Raw genomic sequence first — 17,139 nt, 5'->3', positions numbered from 1 at the left:
CATTTGGAACCCTAGAGGACCAGAATTAGTTATTTGTAATTAATTCCATTTTTCAAGAGAAAAAGGAAAACTAAATTACACAGTGAGTGTAACTTAAGGGTTAATATCACCCCCTTTTCAGAATAACTTTTTTTATTTCATACTTTCACAGTTATAGAGTATGGTCTCATTAGAGAATAGTGGAAGAGTAAATATCCCACAGGTTCAAGTGTGAGCTTGCACTGTTGCCTTATTTTTTGTCGCTACCGTTGAGACCTAGTGTCTTTCACACTACATAATTATGACACTATTAACTACCTTTACAACATCCTATGGAATCCTGGAAGTTTAGGAAGGAGTATTTAGAATTATTAGTAAACTTGTCTAGGGTCTGATCAAAGTACAAATCCAGGGATTCCATAGAAGGTAATTAAGAATGTTAATCTGGGATGATAGCACTATCATTGTGTAGAGTGAATGGGACCCTGTATGTTGCAGGAAAAGGAATGTCTGAATTAGGAATTGCAGTACATGCAAACTATGGCTTTGAGCAAATAATCTCTGTACACCAGATTGGAATGGAAACAGTGTTTTGTAGCACAGGCCGGCTTTTAGCATGCAGATTTTTTAAAAAAATCTACTTTAGTCACATATGAGAAATGGGAAATCAGTGAGTTATTTCAAAATTGTAAATATAAATGGCTACAAGTGGGGATTTGGAACCATCATTGTGATGAATTACTTTAAAAAGTAACATTCCAAACTCTGCTGAAGAAACACAGCACATTAGCCTCATATTTACAGCAAAGCTTTTGGCATTGAAAAACAACAATAAATTAGTCTGTTGAGACAAACTGGGATGTTAAAAAGGAAATTCAATTCTATTAAAACATTAGAGATAACACAGAACATTTCAACTCTTTTTTTGTTGTTTTTGTTGTCTGTAAAAACTTTTATTTCTTCAAACTTCCAAATCATCCAGTTTATCATGTTATTCCCACTCCACCCCCTATTTTTAGGAGACAGTAATCATCTCACCTTTTTTTCCTTTAGTGGAAATTTTGCAATAAAGATAGATCTACATTGCTGATGAACTGCTTTGTATTTGGTGATTTTTGTAATCCCACGGCTATTTATCTTTTGAATGATTGCACTGTTTGTAATTGTCTTCAGGCATTAATAAAATAAATAAATTTTCAGGGAACAAAGGTACATGGCAAAGATAAAACATGACAAAATGACTCTTTATTCATTTTTTGGAATAGGATTCATCTTAAGAATTAGTATTCAGTTAAATTTATGATTTTTATTTATAGTCCTTGTTATTATTTTTCTAGTACATGCTGACACAGCAATGGTTCATCTGTTGCTTCTAATAAGATCTGTAGTGTTGGTGTGATAAATATGACTGCAGACCTCACTCACCAACTATACTATTTCTCCAAGCAACCACTAGTTGTAGTAACTATTCAGCTTTGCTGACTAGAAATGCATACAGTAGATACACCCACTCACATACCAATAAAATTGTCACTGTAAAAATTGATAGTGTTAATAATCTCCAAATTGACTGTAAATAACAAGTCTGGAGTAACAGAAGAAGGATTGCTGTCAGCTAGTTTTGAACTGGTTTTGGACACCTAAATGGGAGTTGGGGGATGTGGGGGGATGTGGTTGCTGACCCTTTCAACTTATAACCATATTAATTTATTTGCTTTATTTATATCGCTGTTATTTCCATGAAATTTAAGATGGTGTTCTTAGCTGCCCATGGTGATCACAATTTCCTATTAAGGCATGGATCCAACCCAAGGTTGGTCTTGAAGAGTGATGCAACCCCTCAGGTTGCAGGTTTCTTGGGAATGTGGTAGTGGCAGACCCCTAGTAATTTCTCCTGAGCTGTCTGGCATTGGTGTGGCCACTAGGGGGAGCTGTTGTGCAGATACAGTGGTACCCCGGGATACGAATTACCCGGGGTACGAAATTTTCGGGATACGAATAAATCCCATAGGGATTTATTGCTTCGGCTTACGAAGGTTTTTTCGGGTTACGAAAAAACCCCGGCGCTGTTTCAAATGGAGCCGCGGCGGAGCCGCGGCTTTTTTTCTATTAGCGCCTATGGCAATTCGGGTTACGAAGGTTTTCGGGTTACGAAATTAACCGCGGAACGAATTAATTTCGTAACCCGGGGGACCACTGTAATTTGGAGCTCCAGAGGCAGCTAATGTGTCAGCATTCAAACAGTGCATCATCGGAATGTTGATGCAACTGTCAACTGTCAGTTCTCAACTGTTACTGAGAGAGAGAGAGAGAGAGAGAGAGAGAGAGAGAGAGAGAGAGAGACAGTTGGTGCCTCAGAGAGTGGGCTGTGTCTGTTACTGAGAGGCAGTGAGATGGTTGTGTGTTAATGTGACTGCCTCAGAGGTTGTGTTGTTGTTGGTTGGTGTAAATAGTGTGTATTAGAGACGGATGTCCAATACACTGTGTATATCTATGTTGTAAATACTACAAAGGAAGATTAAAGCCCTCGTTTAGAGTGAAGACTTGTAAGAGTTGTTATTAGTTGAAGACATCTTCACAGATTCCTTCTTCTTGGTGTCCTGTCGACGTGGTTGAATTCTGCAGGTGGTCGTGGTGGACACTGTGCGTCATTTCCATAGGTCCCAACAAGGGTTATGGGCGTTATGGGGTTATTTCTGCACCCCTATAATCTGCCTGCTGGCTTCAATGTGGTTGAAGACCCTATCTCATTGTCATTGTTACTCAACTGCCAACAGTGAGACTCAACTGCCATCTGACCAAGATCTGGAATGGAGCAAAGGCACTAGCCTGTCCTTTACCAGGAAGAACACACATTTCTGGCCAATTCTGCATAGACTTGCTTTGGCAAGATTTCAGTATCATATGTCTTAAAACCATATTTTAGGCCTGTTTTCTTTCTAATAAATGCAGTGTTCAGATGCCACATTCTCTTCACTGGTTGTTTTTACAAGTTGCCATGGCTGGACAGGATTTGAAATGCAACTTACCTCTGATCTTTTTCCAGGCTCCTAGGTTGAGGTGGACAGTTGATACAGCCTCCATAGAGTCTGAGGACCAGAACTTTGGCATGGAGAGTGGCTAATATTGCCCATTCCTGTCCGAGATGGCTATCTTCCATTAATCCTTGACCAGAGCAGCTCCTCTTCCAAGGGGAAGAAAATATTGTTATTATTTCCTCCTGTGCTGTCTTGCTATACAGATGTTCCTTTTTGTTTTTCTCCCTCCTGATGTCTAGATTAGTTCAACCTCATAAGAAATAACAAGAAAGAAAAGAGCATAAATCTCTTAAATAAAGATTGTTCTTTCTTCAGGCAAGTAATGGTGCTTTCTGAGAGTGCATTTCCAAAAGCGGAGAAGTTCTTGTTTCTAGGAACTAGAGGAAAGTGATGGTGAAGTAAGTACTTCACATAATCCTTGGCCTTTACTAACTCAAAAGTCAACCAGCACAGTTAATTTTACCCTTCCTTTAGAATGTTCAATAGGCAGGAGGTGGTTAAATCACATATGCTCACCCATTAGCATTTAGCTCACATGCTAACATTTTCAAACTTGCATTTCTATTACTTGAAAGTGCATGCAATGGCTTCCAGAGCTGCAAACCAAACTTCAGTTCTGTGCCATGCTTCTAGGCTTTGAACAAACTTTTGTCCACTGATCAGAGATAACCACACACTAACCACTGATGGTCAATCTGTCCCAGAGGCAAAGGTTTCCTATTCCTGGTTTAGTCTGAACCCAACCCAGAATTATATTTATTGCCATTTTACTTCTCCATCTAACACAGAAGGAGAAAATAGTGCAGTGAGGCCCTTATGTGTTGTGCGAATGACAGCTTTTAAGGACTGTCTATAAAAAGGAACTCATTCTGAGAGTGTTCCTTTAGTCTTCCTTGTCTCTCCTTCTCCAAGCTCTTGTTTGTCATGGAAATAATGGGAGGGGGACCTCTAGATGTTTTCAGTCTAACTCACTTTCTTTAATTCCAAAGTATCGCACAATGTCTCCCTTCAATACAGTGACCTTTCCCCCTTTTTGGCTGCAAGAAGCATTTGTCAAGAAGACAGCTGGAAACCACTTCATAGGAGTGAACCCATTGTTTGCAAACTTGCTCTCTCACTATGTGTGTGTGTTCATAGGGGACAGCTGTGAACTTTTCATCTGAATGGAAACTTGAGTGATAGCTGTTGGTGGGGGAAGAGTTGAGAGAAAAATAACACACAGAGGCAGAAGTTAGAAAACTATCCAAAAAGCCTTTTGCCGCTTCCCCGCAGCCTGAAAAGCAGCAGATCGGGGCCTCAGTGGCTGCTGCTCTGGACGCTGAGGCCCCAATACCCCGGGGAAAGGGGCGGGTGCAGCCCGCCCCAAATGGGCGGTCTGTAACCCACCTATGTCCCCAATTTTGTCCTCCAAGTCATTGATAAAGATGTTGAATAGCATTGGGCCCAGGACAGAGCCCTGTGGGACCCCACTGGTCACTTCTCTCCAGGATGAAAAGGAGCCCTTATTGAGCACCCTTTGGGTTCGGCCAGTCAACCAATTACAAATCCATGTAACAGTTGCCTTATCTAGCCCACATTCTACAAGCTAGTTTGCAAGAATGTCCTGGGGAACTTTGTCAAAGGCCTTACTCAAATCAAGATATACTATATGCACAGCATTCCCTTCATCTAACAAGCTGGTAATTTTATCAAAGAAAGAGATTAGATTTGTCTGGTATGACTTGTTTCTCTGAAACCCATGTTGACTTTTTTTGTGATTATGGAGTTGCCTTCTAAATATTCCAGATTCTGTGTTTAATGATCTGCTCTAGAATCTTTCCTGGTATTGATTTCAGACTAACTGGACGATAATTGTTAGGATCCTCTTCTCCCCCCTTTTCCTCTGAAGATCTCATATTTTTCTGTCAACCTTGCAGGCCATGATATAAGATTAAGGGGCTGTGTAAGGTGTGATGGTACAGGTCTGATTTAGGAGGTTGCTTCTGGAATATATATGTCATAGACCTAATAGGAATCTTGAAAGAGGAAAAAAAAAAAAGACCTGAAGTAGTCCAGATGTGTGAGAGGCTGTGAGAGTGAGAGCACATTTGCCCTACATCTCTTGGACCTTGATAATATTTATGGTATTGAGACAGGAGGTATACCCAAACTCTATAAAGTGAACCCCTAAAAAAGCAAAATCTGACAATAACACTCAGTCATCTAGCTTATGCATGTCAGCAGACTGCAAAGATAAACAATGTGGAGTGTATTTTATTAGTTTCCCATAACTGTAGATAGCAGCACTTGATTGAAATGTACACTATACGTATGTCCAATGTAAATCTCATTCTTGTTGTTTTGTCTCTTTGGGTTTAGTTCAATATGCATATTTTGATTAAATGTGTCATTTTGGATGAGGAGGACCAATTCTTGATCACACTGCTGGAGAAAGTGCTGCTGCTGCACCAGTTGCAACTACAGCTCCATCAGTTTCCTTGTGAATAGAGAGGAATGGCAAGGTGTGGAGATTTTGTAGAGCTCACAACATTAGTACAAAAATGTCTAATTTGTTAGGTTTTCAGTTACAATCCTACCAAATCTAATTCAAATAGTGAGGAAAATTTCTAATGCATTAAATGTATTGGCAAATTAATAGTTCGTGGTTAATTTTGAAAGAACTACTAGGAGAAGAGGGCATATGTTGCTGCTGTTGGCACCATTGTCTCTTATTAGACAACTTGTTATTTGCCTGATTAAATGGGGACTTTTTGTACTTAAGTTGCATTGCTCAAGCTGGCAGTTTCCAGAGGCCTTGGACTACAAAGCCCACAATTTCTGGTTGAGGACAATGGGATTTGTAATCCAAAAACATCTAGAAACTGCCAGGTTAAAAGACTGTTATCCTAAAGCATAGTATCTAACAAGCTGTCAGTTACACTAATGTAAGTCACATAGATTCAATAGGTCTAATCTAGTTGGGGCTAGCAGTTGTATGCAGCCTGATATTTTCACTCCATTTAAGGGATGCTTAACTGCAACACTGAAGAGATCTCAGTGCACAACTGATGCACAACTCTAGGCTATGCATTGATAACTGCCATAGAGGGTAATTTTGTCAGTCTACTTGGAATTATTACTAGAACCAAGACTAGAACATTTTTTAAAAAGTGATACTACTTGAACATGTCACATTATCTGATAATACCTCATTGGTTCCTAGATCCTTGGCTAGAATCTCAACTATTGATATTCTAATAATAATAATAAATAAAAATTTTATTTATATACCGCCCTTCTTAAAATCAGGGCGGTGCACAACAAGCATACAATAATACAGTTATACAAAAAATGGATTAAAACAGTTCAATAAAAATAATAAAATTCATGCCGGCAAAACAGTGCTGACGGGGAGGGGAGGGGAGGAGAGCATTCTGGGGCAAAAATCAGGGGTAGGCCTGCTCGAAAAAGTAGGTTTTCAACCCCTTCTTAAATTGGGCTAGGGAGGTGGCTGAGCGGAGCTCGACAGGCAGCGAGTTCCAGAGGTTGGGGGCCGAGATAGAAAAGGCCCTCCTAGAGGTAGAAGCTAATCTCTCCTCTGGAACTCTTAACAGTTGCTGCCCGGATGATCTGAGTGTGCGGGACGGATTGTACGGAGAGAGGCGGTCCTCCAGATACCTTGGGCCCAAGCCATTTAGGGCTTTATAGGTAATAACCAACACCTTGTATTGCGCCCGGAAGCGAATAGGTAGCCAGTGAAGGTCTTTAAGCACTGGTGTTATATGACTGGCCCTGGATGTAACAGTGACCAGTCGGGCTGCCATATTCTGCACTAATTGCAGCTTCCGGGTATGGTACAAGGGTTGCCCCATGTAGAGCGCATTGCAGAAATCCAAACGAGAGGTTACCAGAGCGTGTACTACAGTTTCAAGGTCCCCCTGGCCAAGGTAGGGACGCAGCTGGCATATCAGCCGAAGCTGATAACAGGTGCTCCTGACCATCGCATCCACCTGAGATGTAAGGTGAAGCGACGAGTCTAGGAGCACCCCCAGACTGCGTACAGAGTCCCTCACGGGAAGCGTGATTCCGTTCAGGACAGGTGGAACCACTGCCAACCCTGGACCGGGAGAACCTATCACAAGTACTTCCGTTTTTTCTGGATTCAGGCTGAGTCTGTTTTCCCTCATCCAACCCATTACTGACTCCAGACAGGCCACGAGAGGAGAGATGCCATCCCCGGTCACTGCATCAGTCGGAGACATAGAGAAGACTATTTGGGTGTCATCAGCGTACTGATAACCCCGCGCCCCATGTCTCCGGATGATCTCTCCCAGCGGTTTCATGTAAATGTTAAAGAGCATGGGAGACAGAATGGCTCCTTGAGGGACACCAGATGTTAGGGCCCTCTTATCAGAGCGCACGTCCCCCAGCTGCACCATCTGGAACCTCCCGGAGAGGTAGGACCGGAACCACTGGAGCGCAGTGCCCCCGATTCCCACCTCTGCCAGGCACTCCAGAAGGATACCATGGTCTATGGTATCGAAAGCCGCTGAGATGTCCAAGAGCACTAACAGGGACACGCTACCCCTGTCCATGCCCAGACGGAGATCATCGACCAAGGCGACCATAGCAGTCTCAACCCCGTAGCCCGCCCGAAAGCTGGTTTGAAATGGGTCAAGATAATCCGTTTCATCCAAGATTGATTGAAGCTGGATTGCAACCGCCCGCTCGATCACCTTTCCCAGAAATGGCAATAGCGAGACTGGCCGATAGTTATTATGCAACAGGGGGTCAAGGGAGGGCTTTTTTAACAAAGGTTTTACTATGGCCAATTTCAAATTAGTTGGAAATTGCCCTTCCCTCAAGGTTGTATTGATAATCCGCTGTAACAATGAGGTCACTGAATGCATAGAACTGAGATTATAACAGAAACAATAATCTGGAAGCAGCAAATGTTGATCCTGCTACTTTGAGGCGTGTCAACCATAATTTAAAATCGATATCTAAAATGATAAGAGTCTGATGCAAGGGGCAGGGCCCCCGGGGGAACTAAAATGCTGATCTTCTTTTTTATTCCCCTTTTACTGTCTCCCTACCTCACCCCCGACCAGGGCACCATTCACATTACAAAATTATAGCACTATTGTTCTACTTTAATTGCCATGGTTCCATCCTATGAGATCCTGCGACTGGTAGTCTGGCAAGGCACTGGAGCTCTCTGGCTGAGAATCTTAAATGTCCTTCCCTGCCAGTCCCAAAATTCCACAGGGCAGAACCATGGTACTTAGAATGGAATAATATTGCTATAATTTTGTAGTGTGAATGGGCTCCAGGCTTTAATAGGAGGTTCCACAGACAAACCCAGTTTAGAATATCTCCTTTCTGTTTTTCAGTCTGCATACATCACATTCCAAAACTCCATTATTCATATAATCCACCCACCCTGGCCTTACACAACCCCTCCACATAGCCCAAAACCCCCACAAAAAATGATGGATGCCGGCCGTGAAAACCTTCAACTTCACACCCTCTAGCTTTGTCCCTCAATGACTGTAGTTAAAACTGAACTTGTCACCTCATCACCCTACCCACAAGTTTTGAATTTCTATGGGTATTCATACAGTCTGGTTATAAAGGTCCTTCTTGGGCACCTGTTCACTCCATGGAATTGAGAAAGTAGACCTAGTCTACAAAAGCTTGTGCTACAAATTCTCCCACACAGTTCATCTCAAAGATGCTACAAGATCCCATGGCATACTAATCTCTATTCTGCTAATGTCCTTATTGTCTGAGTCTATCAGAGCATATCTGTCTATTGATAAGGAGCCCTGGTGGTGCAGTGTAAGGACCTCTGGTGGCACAATGGTTAAATGCTAGTACTGCAGTCATAACGTTGTGAGTTCGATCCCAGAGGACTCCAGGCTGACTCAGCCTTCCATCTTTCCCTAGGTCGGTCAAATGAATATCCAGATTGTTGGGGGCAGTTGACTTACAGACTTTAAACCCATAGTGCTTAGTTCACTATGAAGTAGTATCGAAATGTAAACTGCTGTTGCTATCTCATTACTCCTACAGCTTCTCTCCTTGAAGAATGAGTATGACAGTCCCTTGATTAGGCTTTGGCCAGTTCTAAAACACTAGGGAACAACTCAGCAACAGAGAGTCATGTAATGGAGGAGTCCTTCCTCCTTTCATTAACTCAAGTAGAGTCTGTTTTGCCTTTTGATTTTCTGCCTCCTGAAGAATTGAGCTAGTTGGTATTCCAACTGTCAAAACTACCATGTATATCTCCTGTATTGTATTACATAAGTGAAAGACTGTTCATGCTCATCTACATTCCTAATGGACCCTGCTACAAATTGACCTATATTGAATGAAACTGCAGAATATAAGTTTTGGCTACTATAGTGTGACACCAGTATAACTTTTCCACAGTTATTCTATTAAAAAAAGAAAAATCACAAAAGGCCTCAGCCAAACACAGTCCTATGTTTCTGTTTCAAGTTCTAATTTCCCCTGCACTTGTGATAATATTATTAGTGAAAAGGACTGCTGTTAAAATGACAAGTGAACATTGTTCTCTAGAAGAAAATATTTTGAGTAAATCATTGCAGTACTATTTAAAAGAAAATATGTATGTGTATATTAAGAGGCTGTTTTGGAGTCTGAGGCTAAGGCAGCATGTTTGATTAATGAGCTGTTTTATTGGTGATGCAAATAATCTGCAATGTCATAAGAACCATATGTTGCAGATTAGAGAAGTATTAAGCTTACCTTGATGCCAAGTGGAAAATTTAAAGTATTCTTTGGTGAAATATATCAGTCTGATTTGAGATATATGACAAGCTGGCATTGCTGTTATTTATGCTTTTGATAAATTACATGCCATGTTTACCTAGTCAGGGTATCCAATCAAAATCTATTTTTCTTCCAGATGTTTATCTATTTTTATTTATTGATGTTTACAGTAGTACATGTTATACCCAAGTTTTTTCTTTGTCTGTCTGCCCTGGTCCACTGCTGGGCACAAACACACAGCAATGCACACATAAATTGCTTCTTTTGCTTTCAGAGTCCTTTAAAACGCCAGCGTGCTGGAGAAAAGTTTCCTTTCCCCTTTCTTACCTTTTGCAGAAGTCACTCTAACATGGCACATTCTTGATTTTCAAAACACAGAAAGGAACCCCCTGCTCTTGCAAAGGGCAACACTTTTGAAAAGGGATGTGCAACAAATCCAACCTTCTTTTCTGCTGAATGTTTTCTGGGGAAATAGAAACTCTCTGACATGGAGCAATGCCTAAAGGGGCAGAATTTGGCTCTGCCTTCAAAAGAGATGCTTCTCGATTCCGCTCGCTTGCTTACTTGCTGAGGCACAGAGGGCCTTTGAAGTTCACCATTCCCTCCATCACCAGTGCCTCGGTTTTATGGTGTTTCCTCATTTGCTTGGATCAAAGAACAGCCATTTGAAGAGACCTGTCCCTGTTCTGCGGGGTCATTGTCGTTCTTGACTGAACTACTCCAGCTGATTCAGCCTATGGAGAAGGAAATCGGTTGTGCATAACCCTGCAGAAAGGAAGGGAATCACGGAATCATAGAGTTGGCAGAGACCCCCAAAAGGGCCATCCAGTCCAACCCCTTTATTCTGCCATGCAGGAACTCTCAATCAAAGCATTAACAGATGGCAATCTAGCCTCTGTTTAAAGACCTCCAAGGAGGACGACTCCACTAAACTCCAAGGGAGTGTCATCCACTGTTGAACAGCTCTTACTGTCAAGAAGTTCCTCTTAGGCCTTATTTCCACTATATTATAAACTGGTTTCCTAACCGATTTGGTTTAAATAAGCCGAATCGCTGAAGCAGCTTGGTGAGGGGGTCCCTGCACTAGAAACATTTAACATGCATCTTTTTGATGCTCATTTTTTCCTCAACTTCACACACTGCAATTCCATAAATAAAATCTAAAACCCTGCCTCAGTAAAAAAAAATGTTCACATTCAATTGAGGTTTGCAGACAAGGAGGTGCCTGTTCAGTGTTCAGGCTGAAGTAGCAGATGCACATAATGTTACCTAAAAGAAGGTGGGGAGCAGTTGGGGTGATTTCCCCACCAACAGTGTCAGCTTTTATTTAACTGCTGGGGGAATTGTTTAGTTCAAGGATGTTTTATGAGAGGCTGGGTAACTCGAAGATCATTGGCACAGACTTACACACCAGTAGTAACTGGGGACGACTCCAAGTTTGGATGGATAAGAACATTTAGGAACCTGTGGGAGTCCAACTAAGCACACAATAGTAATTCAAACAAGCACGCCGTTCAGAGCTAACCAAAATAGAGGAATGGAAATTGGATAGTGGATGGACCTTAATAATGAAGTCAAAGGCTTTCACTACAGCCCAAAATATCTCAGCCTTCACACAGTAATTCCAGATATTAAGGGAAAATGGTATTCCCTATACTTAACCTATTTTCTCTCCCTCTATGAGATATCCTCATGGGTTGCTGCCACACTTAATGCAGTTTGACATCACTTTAACTGTCATGGCTCCATCCTATAGATTCCCAGGATTTAAAGCTTGTTGTGGTGTCACAGCTCTCTGACAGAGAAGGATAAATATCTCACAAAACAGTGCAGATTAGACCCAGGATAGGCTAGAGTAGAATCTCAGGGTGCATCTACAGTGTAGAAATAATGCAGTTTGACTGCATTAGTGTCTATTGCAGCTCTGTCATACCTGTCTGAAAGTCATTGCATTTAGATTAATTAACAATGAATGGAAAGCTTACTTGACAAGCCCTTATCCCAGGTGGATGCCTATTTGTAGAATGATTGAGGGAAAATGCTAAGTTTTTCTCCTCCAAATGTAGCCATCTTCATCTCTTCTGCTTACAATGCAGCCTTAGACATGTCTACTGAAAATTAAATCCCATACACTTCAGTTAGGCTTATTCCAAGGTAAGTAGGTATAGAACTGCCATGTTAAGGAGATTTTCAAAAAAACAGTTCACTAACTTTTTCTGTCTATCACTGTAGATTTGTGGCAGCTTAAACATTCTACCTTCATAAAAATGTATGTTTCTCACAGCAATTACAGAGTGATCACGTCAAAAGAACAGACGCTGACAACTGGAAATGCTTATGTAAATTTACTCAGGAACCAATTAAAATACATATTTTTTAAGGAAGCAATTAAAAAAAAACACATCGCCACCTCTTAGTGATTTCTGAAGAAGCAATACCTACAAATCTGCACAATATGCTATAAAAAGCCCATTACACATTCAATCTGTCTTGGTGTCAGTGCTGAGTGCTTTGCCATAAGCATCCTGTAAATTCACACTTATAAAATGCTCATTTATAACAGCTGCAAAATGATGGGTACTGTGTAACCTCTCTCTCTCACTCACTCTTCCTCCCCCCTTTTCTTCTTCCAACACCCCAGATTTTGATGCATATTCTGGGTCCCTCCCCTTCTACATCAGTGTCTAATAACCTTGAATTTGCCATTATTGCGAGAAAATAATACATTTTTAAAAACAACAAGACACAGTGAAATAGCAGTCTTACAGCTTTCTAGCTATCCCACTCCAGTCTCCTATTAAATGTTGCACCTTTGTATAACAGGTCATTATGAAATGCTTGAAGGGGGCCCTACCAGATTTAAACATGTTTAATTATCATTAACTTGAGTGGGAGAATTAGGCACATGCCTAAATTTCTCCTGTAAAACCCTTAGTTTTGGATGGATGATATGAATCATTATATAAATTAAAGGGGGCACACCTTGGCACCGATAATTTCATTCTGGGACTATTAATGTGGTCCTTAAGATGCTCTGGGGAAAGGAGTGTTACTAGTCCTGTTCTTCCATATTCTTTACTTGAGGTAAATATTCTTGATTGGTTATTTATTTATTTTACTTAGCAATAGCAATAGCAATAACAAGCACATTTCTATACCACTTATTCATGAACTAGCACTCCCTAAGAGGTGTAAGTCAATTACCCCTAACAACCTGGGTACTCATTTTAGCAACCTACGGAAGGCTGAGTGGACCTTGGAGCCTGCCTGGGATCAAACTCACAACCTTGTGGCTGCAGTACAGACGTTTAACCACTGCACCACCAGGACTCCCTACATGCCTTACATGCCATCTTTCTCCCAGAATGGGACCCAAGGAGGGGCACAGAAAGTTGAAGGATGGCAGAGGATGAAGATAAGCAATGGCTGCAGGTAGAGCAGGAGTGATGAAAGTGTAGTTCATGCAACCTCCACTTACAGGACCTGAACCCCCTAATTTTTTTAAAAAATTGTGTAATTTTCAGGTGACATTTCCATCTGAAAATCATACGAAAATTCCACTAATGCACATAAATGTACAAAAAGTCCTTCCTAACTCCTCAACACCCTAGAACCTGCTTCCCTTGAGGAAGTAATGTGGCATCACTTCTGGTCCCATCCCCATCCCTCCTCACATTACATTACATTAAATAATGTAAGGATCTGGAATCTGGACTGGTTGAGGAAATAGAATGGCACCAGATTCCACAGACAGAAGCCAGTGACTGGAAATTAATCTGTTCCAGCACTATTGATGGGACAACTCACTTCAGGACATCATTGTAACATAAGATTGTCATGATGGATTACCTGGAGTACAGAATCCTGTTCTCCAGAAAAGGGTGAACATCTATTTGTCACAGTCCTGCTCTTTATAAAAGATGGGAAGGATAACTGGAGAACCAATTTACTGAATTGGTTTAACCTGGGGGGGGGGGGGCTTTTTTGGTCCATATCCTCCAATACTTCTGTTTTCTCCAGGAATGACACAGGAAAACCATTGCACCAAATGTCTTTCCCAGAGTGGGCATACCTATCACTGTTCATACCTCCCCAAAAGTTACTTATAGTGACATCGCCAATGTTTGTTGAACCTTCCAACTTAAAATCCCTTCATCCTGGATTTGGATCCCATGCATAACTGCTGAAAGTTGTGACAATAAAATATATGCCCAATCAGATTTTACATCAGAGGTTATGAAGTGAGGATGAAGGTCAAAGCCAGGTGGAATCCAGCATGCTGGGGATCTGTCATGGCCAGTCAAGAGCAGGTCTCGGAGGATGAGGAGGAGGATGGGGCTCCTCTAGAGCAAGAGGTAATTGAGGCTACACCAGGTGCTAATCCTGCTCCAGTGAAAGAGGTAATTGAGGCTACACCAGGTGTTAATCCTGCTCTGCCAGAATCCAGCCCTGATCTTCCAGCCCCAGAGGAGGAGGCTCAGCCAGGTCCTAGTGCTGATGGGATTCCTCTGGTGGTACAGCAGCCTAGTGGTGACTCTGGGGAGGAACCAGGGTTGAAGGTTCCCTCCTATAGACAACGCAGGGCTGAAAGTGCTGGCAGGCGCAGATCCCAGAGAATTGCTGAGAATTAATTTAATTTGTATTATTTATATACCGCTATTCCAAAGATCATAGCGGTGAACAGCAAGTAAGCTAATTAGCAAGTAAGCTAATTAGCAAATCAGCCTCAGGTGGCACAGGGGAGAGTTTCCCTTACTTAATGAGCAGAGAGACACCAACTCAGTGTCAGAGTTTATTGCATGATCCTTTGGTGTGACTGCTGCCTGCACTGGCTCCGTGTATCTTGACTTTGGAACGGACTGGACTATTGCTACCTTCTGACTGACCTGACCCTGGTCTGGACTGATTATTGTGACCTTCTGACTTTGGCTTCGCTTTCGGTTTGCTTGTTCACTCTCTTCCTGCAAGGTTTGTGGACTACTTCTAGCTTCATAGTTAATTGCCTTCCTTATCGGTGTGTGTCTGTGTGTGCTGGCCACAGTCCAGGACAGGATCTAACTTATATGTTCCAGTGCTGAACCAGAGAGAAAACCTCTTGCTTTTCTCTCAGGTCCTGTCCCCCAGCTGATGGCTCTAATCACATTGGCAGTGATTCCTGTTGCTTCTAGAGCCTGCACAAAAATACATAGACTTCTGGGATGAAGATGTACCATGGCAGCAAGCCAAAATTAAGCTTCTCCCATCAGGTGCCACCTGATTTGCTGTGGTTCTCAGAATGTAAACTTCCACTAAGTTAGGAAATGCACTTGCTGCTTGCATTCTGTGGCACACCTCCTTTCTCTGTTCCATTTACCTTCCCCCCATCATTCGAGTCTCTGTTTCTAATCTCCATTTTGTGTCTGTGTTCCCACTTTGCTTGTCTTTCTAGCCCTCTCCTTTCTACCCTTTCTTCCCTTTCTATCTAACCTCTCTACTCATCTTTTTCATCTCTCCATTCTCAAATCCCAGTCTTCATTTCTGTCTCCATCTTCTTTCCATTTGTGTTTCTATCCCTCTCCTTTCTACCACATTAGTTCTCCAGTCCCTGGGTTTGTAAGGCAACTCCTGAAGTGGATGTGCTGTAAACCCACTGAGCAACTGCCAACCATAGAGTTCCAAAACAATGTTCCCTCTAAGAAATGCAGTATACATTTTATTAATAAATTCATTGAAAAGTTCATGAAGGTATTTATCATTGTAAAAGTAGAATTAATTAATTAATTAATTAAATCACTTTAGAAAAAGATTGATTTGGACATCTACTCCCTTAGGCATTCTTACATGCAATAAATTTTTGTGCTTAAAGTATTACAGTTTTTGGCATTTTCACTCACAAATAACTTTTGTTCAAAGACAGAGTTGTGTTATTATGGAAAATCAATATGCAAAGGGATTTTGCAGCACTTTTGAGACTAATTGAAAATAGAAGTTGGTAGTATGAGCTTTCATAGACCTGAGCCTATTTCTTCAGATTACAGGTGGATAGAGCAGGGATGTTGATGATAGAATGGCTTGGAGGTCTCTCATTCATGGGATCACCATAAGTCAAAATTGACTTGATGGTCGTTAAAAAACAACATTTTCATCTGTGAAATGTTGGAGAGTATGCAAATACCATGGTATCTGGGGCATTCTGGGAGTTGTAGAACAAAAGAGTAGCCTAGCTTTGCACTCAGATGCAGTCCCAAAGCTTTGCTCTTAAAGGCCCAGTACAGATGGGCCTTTTAGCATGTAAGGAATACGTGCTAGAGTTGCATCAGGGCGTCACTTACAAACACCCCGCAACCCTAGTACATATTCCGTACGTCAAAATGGTGGCGCCCTGTACAGATGGGCACCGCCATTATGATGTCACAGCCACACTGTGTCTAAATGGCATGGCATGGGAGTGACGTCTTTACGCCACGTCAGTCCACTTGCGGAGTGCCTGGTTCCTGCAGTCACCAAATGGCTGTGGGAACAAAGCTGGGGGAAAGGGGCCAAGTGGTCCCTTTCTCTCGTGCCAGTGGCTCCCCGGGGTGTTCTGGGGCATGAAGTTCCAAGGACACCCCTTTTCGAGACCAGGGAGAAGCGGCATTTTGCCGCTTCTCCCTGGTCCTGAAAAGCACTGGATTGGGGTCTTTGGGCTGCTGCTGTGGATGCCCTGGCCCCAATACGTGGTGTAAAGGGGCGGTCTGTATCCCACCAAAATTTACTTAAAAGATGCAATCAGTTTCAGGAGCTTTCTTTTATCATCTGATGACTGCGCCATATAAATCACTGCCTGAACTTTTATGCTAGTTTCTATACTGAACATTTGTTTCAACAGATTTTCATACTCCCTCACATACTTTTATTTCCATATTGAAAATGCCTCTTTTTCCTTTAAATATGTCAAAACTCTTTTTACTGCTTCCTTCAGTGATGCATTTCCCAAACATCTCATCCTTTGCAAACAAGAGATGATTTATGCCATCTTCTTCTTTCTGTTGCTGTTCATCTGTAGCCTACTTCAACTACACCATCACTTATTATTATTATTATTATTATTATTATTATTAACCTTTATTTATAAAGCGCTGTAAATGTACACAGTGCTGTACATACAATCTTATTAATTGGACGGTTCCCTGCCCTCAGGGTTACAATAATATCACTAAGATACTATAGTGACAGATATATTATAGTACTATAGTAATGGTACTATAGTGCCAGATTTTAAAAAAATCATACTGGATGATCTTTTTTAAAAACTTTTTTTCATTGTTGAAAAAAGTAAGAAAGAAGGAAAAAGTAAACAAGATTGCCAGAATCCTGTTCAGGCCTT

Source organism: Sceloporus occidentalis, unplaced genomic scaffold (assembly GCF_023333645.1).
Source record: "Sceloporus occidentalis isolate IW3139 unplaced genomic scaffold, rSceOcc1.0.p SCAF_4, whole genome shotgun sequence".
NCBI lineage: Eukaryota > Metazoa > Chordata > Lepidosauria > Squamata > Phrynosomatidae > Sceloporus > Sceloporus occidentalis.
The sequence above is the reverse complement of the archived record's forward strand: the minus strand, read 5'-3'. Positions refer to the sequence as shown.